Source organism: Hesperophylax consimilis, chromosome 23 (genome assembly GCF_061612785.1).
Source record: "Hesperophylax consimilis isolate HC1 chromosome 23, BYU_Hcon_1.0, whole genome shotgun sequence".
In the NCBI taxonomy this organism is placed as follows: Eukaryota; Metazoa; Arthropoda; class Insecta; order Trichoptera; family Limnephilidae; genus Hesperophylax; species Hesperophylax consimilis.
Genome location: NC_142858.1, coordinates 21448193 through 21460215, shown reverse-complemented (window position 1 = coordinate 21460215; position 12023 = coordinate 21448193). Strand labels below are relative to the sequence as shown.

The 12023-nt window shown below is 34.3% G+C and overlaps 1 protein-coding gene across 3 annotated transcripts in view; it reads left to right on the top strand.

Moving 5' to 3' along the window:
• The first annotated feature begins 497 nt into the window (after positions 1 to 497).
• Positions 498 to 12023, top strand: part of Shrm (shroom) — a 198907-nt gene continuing 187381 nt past the window's right edge. For all 3 annotated transcript variants that reach the window (XM_089645844.1, XM_089645843.1, XM_089645842.1), the window contains exon 1: positions 498 to 756. The gene's annotated coding sequence lies outside the window, so the exon portion shown is untranslated. The remainder of the gene's footprint in view (positions 757 to 12023) is intronic.

The window sequence follows — 12023 nt, the reverse complement described above, 5'->3', positions numbered from 1 at the left end:
TATACGAAATAGTATGTAGGTAAAGACTATAGACAACCTGAGAAAGAAGAAAAAACTGTGTTTCGATTGTTCGACAAAAATTCGCTAAAGATAATAATAATGGTCAGTATCTTATAAGGTTTATCCAGGTGTTACTACTTGAGCAACCGATTTTAAGACACCTCACAAAAATCTCTCACAGCGGGTGTGCTAGTGGTGAGGTCACGGTGTTATCGCATCGCATGTTTGGTCTCGGTTGCTAGCTTTCCTCGTTTTTTTGCCAACCACTTGTAGACGTTTGTTTGGTTTCAGCCGCAAGCAGCGGAGTGTTTCACAGGCGGGTGATTAATTGCGGCGCCCGAGCAGAAAGGTTCCGGGAATACCGAGCCGCGGCTGCGCCAATGCGGCGAGGTCCTCTCCCCTTCCCAGACGGCGCCGCTCGCTAGCCGGCGCGCTCGAGCCGGACAGGTAGGCGAGGTGCTGCAGCCACTAGCCAGGTCTTCACTGTATCGCGCGCTGCCAAGCTGAACGGCTGTCGGTACTGAAAGCACCGTGCTAAGAGTTAAAGTCTAGAGTAAGATCGGTTCGACAACCGCGTCCCGAGTCCGCCAAGTGGTAGTGCAACCGGTTTATGATTCGGTGCGGATACGCAAACATTCGATAAAGAAGTGATTTAACATTGTGATTACGTACATTGTATTGTTTCCGAGGTGTCCAGTGTTATTGTTCCCGAGAATGCGGAGCTGGTGAAGTGGTGGTGACCGCCTCCTCCCGAAGGTAAAGAGGTGTTTGGTTGGTTGGTTGCGCGCTGTCAGGGAGAGAACCCACGCCACGGGGCCCGGGCTGCTCCGCCACTAGAGCTAGCTGACCGCGCGGTCCACACATTCCGGTTTCTCGGCCGAACGGTTTTAATAACCCGCCTTGTGCCTTGTGCTTGTGCGGTAACAGAGAGGGCTTCCGTGAAAAGAGTCCAGCCTGCCGGCAGCAGCAGCCGGGCGGTGGCGGTGTGGCCGGTCCTAAGGAGTTGGCTCCCAGACGCCACGTACCCTGCACCCGACATGCACATTACTATTTTTCTCATCTCAATCATTCAAAACAATGAATCTTAACCCGCGATAGTTATTGGTATTAAAACAATAGCGTTACAAATTTCATTACTTTTGCAAAATTACTCCCGAACAATAGCAACGGAACCAAGAAAGTACTTATGTGTTTTCTTTGTTTGTTGTTTTATTATTTCTAGAGAATTATTAAATGACTAAAGCGGCAGTCATAATACCCAAACTGTTAGTTAAGTAGGCAGTGTAGGTACCTAATTGATGTGCAGCCCATTAGTTATCCACTTATGCCCTCTAAATGAAGGGACACTGGCAAGTGACAAAACAACTGTGCGCACTTTTCGAGCAGTTTCATGCGTTAAGACTGCCAAGTGTCCCATTGTCTGACCGGGATAAGCAAGGCGCAGAGGATAATTCTTCACACCCCTCGTTATCAATACCTACTTCAAAGAAATGAATAAATTACTCGTTTCCCAGGAACTACGGTTCGAGAGAATGAGATAACCGAAAGAAAGCAAAAAGACAAGCGATTCTATGGATTTGACAGGCCCTATTGTTTATTTTTTTCGTGAGAGCGCTTTGTGAAACCTTCCCGTTACATTTACCTGCTGACTTCATCGGCTGTAAAGCACTCAGCGGTGGCTCGCTAGCGCTGGAAGAAACCACTCTGCACTCACACTTGCGCACATTTACTTTAAGCACGTCTCAAAGACGCCGGCTGTTGTTAAGATGTGCTCAGAATAAAGCCTGGCAAATACGAAATACTCAATATAATAATATTATTTCAGCTTAAATTGATAATAATACATGACTGCCGCCCAGAATCGAAACATTGTCTTTGTACAAAACCAGCCAGCGATAAATACACCGTTAGCGGTGCTTGCGAAACGAGGTTCATTTCGGAGGTAGGTTCTATTCGGTTGTAGCCAGGCTATGGTACGCTGGGAAAAGATTACCGAGTCGGGGTCCAGAGCGGAGAGCGCCCACTGTCCTTACCGTAAGCCATAAGCTCTGCTGTGGGCAAAACGAATGCAAGGCTGGAGATGGCGGAGACTCTATTCTCTCCGATGACATAGGCGTGAGTCAGCTCAGCCTGAGCATTGCAATGCTCACAGCTCAGATTACATGCGAGATGTGCCCATATACTATAATATTGCGCGCACGTTCCGTAGGATCATTCACACTCCCCGACCTGAACAAACTTGATCAACGTCAACTGAACCAAAACCAAGTCAAGAACATTATAATTTTATGCGAGATTGGACCGAGGAGAATTCGAGTAATGCATGATTCTCGCGCAGTTCGATAACGCGGCAACGCTGGAGATTATTAATCGGCTCGAATTTTACTACCGTACAGTAATAAAATAAAATAAATTTTTGTATTTTATATGCGCAATTTATCGGAATTCTCCGTAATATGTGATTGGGTTTCATGCGTGGATGAGAAAATATCGTATTTTTTACATTTCTGATCTGTAATAAATCATGTATTTATATTGCCAGAATACAGTCACTGTCTTCTATGCATGCGGTTTAGTAATTTTGTTCCCACTAGCGCGATCTGTACATCAATATCGTATGTACTATCAATTATTTGTTGCGTCCTCTGATTAAACAGAAGTAGCCAGACCAACTTATTTACTTTAAAACATTGTCACATTGTAGTACCACCTTAAAAACCTAATTAAAAGTTGCTTGTAAGTGGAAACTAGCTGTTTTTGTAAAACGTAGTGTTTATACCGCATTTTGCTTTTATCTTATAATATATAATATAAAGCGGGAACGTATTGATAATAATGCAGCGATAAGGTTGATAACCGACCGTTCTAATTAGTTCTATACTTATTCATAAAAATATAATGGCTCACACCAGGTAAACAATTGATACTGCAATCAACCTTTATCTTTATTGGCTAGCTAACACTTTCCCGCTGTTCTTGTTGAAGTTGTTCTTTGCTCATGTTGACGCTGATTTTAGTAATGTGGCAATATTGTGAATAAAATGGATTCAGGCTTTAGTGCAATAAACAGTGTGGCGGCAGATTTAGAGACCTTGCAATAATATTTGCGAAGCGACAACCAAATGAAATTAGAACTCGGATAATGGTGACGGCGATGACTTTACATAAAATTGCACTTATAAGGAATTACGTGTATTTATGCGATAAAAAAATACAAGTAAATTTAAATTTAGACTTTAAATATGTCAGTAAAATCTGGTTCACTCAATCTGCGTCCTTTCTCATTCCTTTCCCTAAAAAAACCCACTGACTTCGTGCAGTTGATTATATCTTCTGCAGAATTAATAGTTCTTTATTGGTGAATTTTTATTTATTTATTTATTTATTTATTAATCTTAAGTTAGCTCACATCTTCGTGTGTGCTAATAGTTTTATAAACATATAACATGTACATTGTTTGGCAAACATAATCTTTCTTTAAATATTTCATTAGTCACAAAAAAGAAACATTAGTAATTGAGATAGACATATTTTCTTAATTCATTTTTGAACTTATTAATATTTTCTATCACAGCAATTTCCTTCATTTTTTCATTTCAATTTTCATTTCCTTTTCTATAAATATATTTGAAATACATGTATAAATTAACATTTTTTTTGTATTTATTTATTTTTTACTCTTGTTTTCTCTTAGATATCACGTTGTATGCGATTTTTACTAAATGTTGTGCGTTATGTTGATTTTACCATTTAATTTCGTAATCATATTAATTATTCCATCTATCTTTTCGCTCATCAAAATTATTTAAAATTTTTCCCTACCCTTCTGTAACAGTTGCTTCCAGTTCACACCCGTACTTAATAACCGTAGTAACTTACTTATTTTTTGCAAAATTACGTTTTTGTAAATTGGACCGTCTTACAGTTTCCCCAGGATACCTACTTATATTTAGAGAAAAAAAATTTTCCATCATAATATCATAAAAAACATAATATAGGAAATGAAGACACACGAAGAGATTCTTGAGTTTTATTATATTTTCACGCTAAATAAGTGTTTTTCCCGTAACAGTACTTATGACTCATGAAAATCGGAATTATGCAACGTGCTTTTTCACAGATAACATATTTGAAAGTGATGAAAAAGTAAGCTAGAATAATTTTAAGATACATTATTAGTATTATTACCTTGTCAAGCGAATGAAATATATTTCAGCGCGGTAGAAGCATTTTTAAAGGTTCAGAATACCATAAAATCAAGTCAAGTGCGGTGAGCTACCAAAATATCCACGGTGGATTTCTTGGCACGCTAGGGGTTAAAAGCTGTGCATAGTATACTGCAACTAATCTGAGAAGTTAATTTAAATAACACAAATAAATATAAAAAGGAAGCGAATTTCTGTAAAAAAAAAAATTTATGCTATAATCCAGCGGTTGCTAAACTGGGGGTAATTAGTAGTAATGAGGCCAATAAAAGTAAATATAATTGTAAAAATATGTAATCAATTGTGAAATAAAGACTATTAGTATGGCATGTATTGTTTTTTTCGATAATATTTTAAAGGCGATTGGGGAGGGGGGGGGAATTGATTGGATTCTAATCAGTTTCCCAGATAGGCCGCAGGGGTACCAAAACTGAAAAGGTTAGGAAGGCTGCTATATTCCGGAATAAACTCGTTATTATTATTATTAACATTATAATCGGTCAACACTAAGAAATTGTTTCTAACTAACAGATTTTAATGCGAAAATTAGTATGTTCTCTGCCAGAGGTAGGTAGGACAATAATCTCTGTTTATTGTTTAAATACACACCAAATGCTTCCTGTTCAAATATTCTCACACGTTCATTAAATAAATCATTTAATTATAATATAATGAATCCGGCTAACTGGGCTACAAGAAGATCTCAAGATTTCATTTTTATGAATGGGGAACTTGTGAAGTCTCGTCCATAATAATAATGATCAGTTATTGTTTATAATACTCGTGTTTCACAGTACACTAGTGAGTAACAAGTCATTTCGTGAAACTAATATCCTGTTCACAGACTTTATTATTAGATTATGTTTGCTCACATGTTCAATGTTCACGGTCATATCATTGGTATTGGGTTCAGTTAATCTCCTGAATTAACGTTTATGGCAGACTTGAAATAAATAAAATAATAATAAAGTCAATAATAATACATTTCAGAGCAATAAATTTGTTCATTCATTTGTTCAATAAATATAACATAGACAAACCTCACAAACAGAATAATATGGACTGACACAGCCATTTTCGTGGAAAAATCATCTCAATGGCCCTTTACAACTTTATTTTATTTTATTTACGCTATATAATTTATCACTTATACTTATAACAGCTAAGATTTCTATCTGGTGACTTACAACTAACTTATAACTTAGATTTACAAGACAGCTACTGGGACTTATTAGTGACTTGCATCTATGACTTATATCTAGTGAATTAATCTAGTATGCACCTATTGATGATCAAGTGGGACTCAATACAGAGAAGTCTAAGAATTATTATAGCGCCATTTTTGTGAAACTTAAACTCAAATGACACTATGAAAATCTATAACATTATTTAAAATTGTAATTAAATAACCCAAACATTATCAGCACTCATCACTAAAAAAATCGCAAGAAAACAAATGTCAAATGACTATTTTTTTCGTTAGAAAAATAAAAAAAATTATTATTATAATTCCATTCCATTAAAAAATCGTTCAATATTCATTTTTACATTATACATATTAACGTTGATTTCCTGGAATTGTATTGACCTACACATGCATAAGGAATTTATGTTTTAAAAAAACATCACTTTCATGGAATTCTTAAGAAATTCACTCGGTAACAGTCAATTAAAAAAATATATGTCCGAAATAACCTCGCTTTTTATGATAACATGAAACTAAAGTTACTACATGACATTATTAATGGATTAAAACTGACAAAATAATAGTAAATGTATTGAAGTATACTAATATAATAGTTAATTGGTCATTAGAATAGAAAATATGAACAAAAACCTGATTTGAATCACACATCTTTAACCACAAATCAAAACTGTTATATTACTAATATTATAGGAAAAATGCGCCAGTCTGTCAAAATTCAATGTTCGAGACATTTTTTATTAGAAATAATTCGAAATAGAAATTGTACAGTCTTTGTACAATGTTTAACAAAAAAACTAAATAACGGTTATGAAGTGTTTTTTTTAGTAAGACTGTAATTGGGAGCGGTTTGAACTTTTGTGCCGTATTCAAAGATAAAAAATATAATTAATAAAATATATAATATTAAATTTACACATGAGCTATGAAAATGTCAACCCCATCAATAAAATCAATTCTTTAAAAACTATGGTAAACAGTGTTATGCATTCTAAAAAGTTTCAGGAAATAATTTTTTGTATTTTATTTCTGTATTTATTGCAACTGTCTTGTGTATTTAATGTTAATTAGAAAGAACCTACATTTTCAAAATCATTCGCCAACCTTGAATCGAAAATCAACACCTGCGAAATTAAAAATATTATTTTTATTGTAATTTTAGTCATAGCCTTTTACAGCGCCCTTGAGGTGATTTTTCACAGAAACGACGACATACTAATTTCGGTTGTCTGCTGTAATCCTACGTAACATCTGGTCAAATAAACTCAAACTTGCAATTTGAATTCAAGAGTGGTTTTAAAAATTGGAACTGTTTGTGTGAAAAATATAAAATAAATACTTACCTATTAGGTAGGTACTACTAATCTATAATGTAATATTTTTAACAGAAAATTATTTAAAAAAAATTACGGCTTCCGTGGCCGAAGGAAAAGGCTCTTAGCAGAAAATCGCGGGTTCAAATCCCGGGGTTTGCAAGTAAATTTGATGTGATTAATCTATTTTATTTCACAATTTCCTTATTTAAAATAATATGTAGTATATCTATACTCCCAGTATCGCCCTCATGTAAGACCACCATTAAGATTTGAAAGGCTGCTTAAAATGGATGTTGTCGTGTTTGTTGACTAGATTTGAATAGCCTGGTACTTCCCCATCTCCTTCCCTCCCCCCTACCATCAGCCTCTTTATATACCGCAATTGGGGATGCCATAGATTCACTCTTTCTAAAATTAGTATAAAGTTTTTTAATATTAATTATTGATTATTTTCTAGCTTTGTAAAGCGCCGTTGAAGTGAAATCTCACATAAAAGAGATATAAAAATAATCCGCGTAATAATATTAAAAGATTTTCTTAAGCATGTGAAAGAAACCTGCCAAAAATTATAAATTGGATGGTTGAACTGGTGGAATGCGTAGATTAGTATGCGCAGGTAATTAACCCACCTATGCGCCGTCAAATAACAACAATTAACATTTACAACACTTTCGTTCTCCAATTCAAACAAAGCTATGCAATCGTTATCTCTTTCTATTGCTGTTAGTTTTTGTGGAGACATTTCACTAGGCTAATGGCGGTGCTTAATTAGTTTACCATTGATGATTATGGACTAATCTTTAATCAAATATTTTCTTAAACTTTTGAAAATACTAATTTTTTTGTTTTTAATAGCAAATTATTATTTTACATTAAAAAAAATATATTTGATGATAGTTCCATGATAACTCAACACAGTGACAATTCAACACACTTTTAAAAAGTGTTATAAAGTCATTAGAAACGATGAATTTTTTTTAACCTAACCTACTTAACCCAGTTAATAAAGTGTTTGTCACTTTGTTTCATCACTTTCCATGACTTTATATAACTTTTTAAAGATGTGATGAATTATCATTGTGATGATTTATCCGGTCACCGTTTTAAAATTTTTCTTTTCACGTTTTCATGTTTGCCTCTGTTAGTACTTCGATGTTTATATTATGATTTTCAGGAACAAAAAAGGTATTATTGATGTGATAGATGAAATAGGTAAGTTAAATGAAATTAATTGATTAATCAAAAAGTAGCGACATATTCCAAAACCAATGGTTTTTTCGTAAGGATAATATGTGTATACGTTAATTCCGATGAAGAAACCACTGGTTTTGAAACATGTCAATCGTTTTTATTAAATAGTTGTGTTTATAAATGTATTTATTAGATTGAAGAAGTGGTACGATCATTTACCGAAGAGTTTGCATGATACCAGTTTGTGCCATGACAGAGTTGTGTCCAGGTCTATTTTCTCTGCCTACTCCGGCAGAGAATGGCGTAATGATTATTTAGCTAGTTTTGAAAAGCAAATATATTTAAAACCTGAAAAGGGCATTACATTACACTTTCGTTTTCAAAATCAAACAAAGCTATGCAATTTTTATCTCTCTCTATTTTTGTTAGTTCTGTGGAGACATTCTCATTGCCCATCATATTTTTGTTAGTTCTATGGAGATATTCTCATTGCCCATCATATTTTTGTTAGTTCTGTGGAGACATTCTCATTTCCCATCATATTTTTGTTAGTTCTATGGAGATATTCTCATTGCCCATCATATTTTTGTTAGTTCTGTGGAGATATTCTCATTGCCCAACATATTTTTGTTAGTTCTGTGGAGAAATTCTCATTGCCCATCATATTTTGGTTAGTTCTATGGAGATATTCTCATTGCCCATCATATTTTTGTTAGTTCTATGGAGATATTCTCATTGCCCATCATATTTTTGTTAGTTCTATGGAGATATTCTCATTGCCCATCATATTTTGGTTAGTTCTATGGAGATATTCTCATTGCCCATCATATTTTTGTTAGTTCTATGGAGATATTCTCATTGCCCATCATATTTTTGTTAGTTCTGTGGAGACATTCTCATTTCCCATCATATTGCCCATCATATTTTTGTTAGTTCTGTGGAGACATTCTCATTTCCCATCATATTTTTGTTAGTTCTGTGGAGACATTCTCATTGCCCATCATATTTTTTTTCAAAAATTCATTTAAGCAGTTTGCATCTTAATTAATATTCAAATAATGCCCTTTGTTACCACTAAGTCACATAGGCCGCCTGTTGACATAATTATTGTGTATTCGAGACCTACTTCATTCACCAAGATACCTTTCAAATCTGCCTCAGCAATTCTACTCTCTACCGTACCGCTTTGTAGGCATTACCAGCACTGCGTCACTATACATAATTTATAAGTAAAAGTAATGAATTCACGTTACACAAGAGACAATAATGAATGAACCATCGATTAAGTGCTACATACTTCGAATTATTTAATTCTTCTTGAATGAATTATTTCGTAATCGTATTTAACATAATAGGGATACGAGAACCCTTTGTTTGAAATATTAACACTGAGTTTTTTTAAAGCTGTTTTATGTAGTTTTTATTTTTTTTTCTAAAACTTATACGCCATATTCTATTATTATCATTATTTAATGAGCGAGAAGCATTATACTGACGCACTCATATCTGATTTTACAACACGATTTAGCAGTAATTGAATTGTTCAGTCCATCTTGTGATATTTGTTAAATGGTGACCGAATAAATCATCACAATGATAATTCATCACATTTTTAAAACGTTATATAAAGTCATGGAAAGTGATGAAACAAAAACTTTATTAACTGGGTTAAGTAGGTTAGGTAAAGTTAGGTTAAAAAAAAATGTCATCGTTTCTAATGACTTTATATCACTTTTTAAAAGTAGGTTGAATTGTCACTGTGTTGAGTTATCATGGAAGCGCGAAGCATTGCGGGGTTCACTATTTTCATTGTCCAAAGAGTATTGTTGGCCACTTGGTTTTTATTTAAAGAGTTTGTGATACAAACCCGGAGTTATTAATTAATACCTATGCTTAAAAAATAATCATTGGCACTGAATTATCCATGTGCTACATTAAAACGAATATCTCATCTCTTTTATCTCCATAAACCATTATTTCGAGAGAGATAATAAAAACTTGAAAAAAAAGTAAATTAAAACTATTTTCTGTCAAAATAATATATTACAGGTTGGTGACTACTTTATCGCTTGTCTGAATTATTCTTAACACAATCAGTTACAATTTTGAAAGCGGCACTTGAATTCAAAGCAAATTTGATTTCATAGAACGTGAATAAATGAATGAACAGGAATAACGCACATCACAGACAACGAAAGTTAGTATGTTTGGTGATCTTTGGAAAGGTGTGAGTATGAAGTGTGTGTATTCATGCTTTTATACATACAAACTTTAATGGTGGCAGGGCATAAAGCTACCAATATTATAAATTAACAATTACACACGGACGGAATTACACACGGACAAAGTTTAACATGCAGAAAATTATTTTTGGGGTATTATGCCGTGTTTTGCTACCTCTTTCTTTAGTCAATGCTTTGGATTACTTTACCGTGTCCATCATCAGGGCAGATGTGTAATTAATCATAAAATTACATTCATTAATGCAATTCACTAGCCAAACAAAAAAATGTTTTTTTAAAAGGTTTTTAATTTTTTTTATCTTTTATGATAAAAATAAAGCAATGATAATAAAATTAGGTTAGATTTTTAAAAGTGTCAAATTCTAGAAGTTAATATGAAAATCAGTGTAATTCGACGTGTGAATTATGGCCATGTAACATTAGTTCGTAAAATTCACGCCTGTGTAATTTAGTCATGTAACCAAATCTGAGTTCCTACTCCTTAGTAAAATCAGGTTCTTCGATAAGAACCCTTCGATAGGATAGTTATTTTATGGTTTAAAACAGACCCAAATAAATATACTCCAACAAACAAAGGAGTTAAATAACGAGGATTATACATAAGTTTTCACTTGTCGTGAATTTGCATCGTTTACAAATATCATAGTGTAATCTAGTAGAATCTTGAAGTCATTCTTAGAACCGAATCGTTGTATGTAGATATGCAGCACGTAAATACTTAGAAACTAGACAAAATACAAAGCAAAACCGTCGCAAACTCATTTGTATTAACTTCTAACGAGTTGACTGTCGAACGTTACAAAACCATCACCAAGTAATTTCCATAATAACTCACGGAGTCGAAGTATTGGCCCATTCGCGAGTGAATTAATATCTCGGAGTCTCGGGCCCGAGCAGGACGGTTGTAGAACGGAGACCCTCTCCTCAGCGTCGCTTGTTCGCAGAGCGAGTCGCGGTGGGCGCCCGCTAGACAGGAGAATGAGACAAGACAGCGACCAGCTCACTGGCCAAGCGAGGTCGCAGTTGAGACGGCCAATGCGACCAATCTATGCTCTATTAGCAATTTTGACTATCAATAAAAAATCATCCAGCATTATTTATTTATTTATTAACCGACTTCGTCCAAATTACAAAATAATAACACGAATAAAGTAAAATGAAAAATACAGGATTAGACAAAGGTACATGAAAGCAAAGACATATGTTAGATATAATATAAGAAAATAAAGTGACAAGTCGAATCAAGTCAAGAATACGCCGTGGGTCAGGATCACAGGACACTTATAATATTCCGTCACTTGTTTAGCGACTGGCAAAAATCATTCAGACTTATCCCAAAAAAGTTAAGGTTTTGACTTGAGTTGACCAGTCTACACATTCTGGACAATGGTGAATAATATCCATAATTTGTCGAATGATGGTTGAGGAAGATCAGTTCATTATTTCTGAGTCTGTACGAGGGGATATTGAAAGGAATGAGTTGCAATAGAGTAAGTGAATCAATAATACCATTTATAATTTTGAAGAAGCAAATGAGGTCATTTCTTTCCCGATGGACTTCCAAAGGAGAGAGGTTTAGAGTTAGTTCAATTTCATCATATGAGTATTTGCCTTTTTTCTAAACCTAGCCTCCTAGCAATCCCTCTTAAGAACCGATGTTGAACAGATTCAATTATATCTTTACTATAGTGATTTATTTGTAAGGTATTACGGCGTGTTGCGTATCTTTTTCTTTAGCTATTTCCGTCATCAGGTGTATTATACGGTTCCATAATAACTCAACATAGTGACAATTCAATACACTTTAAAAAGTGATATAAAGTCATTAGAAACGATGAAAAATTTCATTTTTTTAACTTAACCT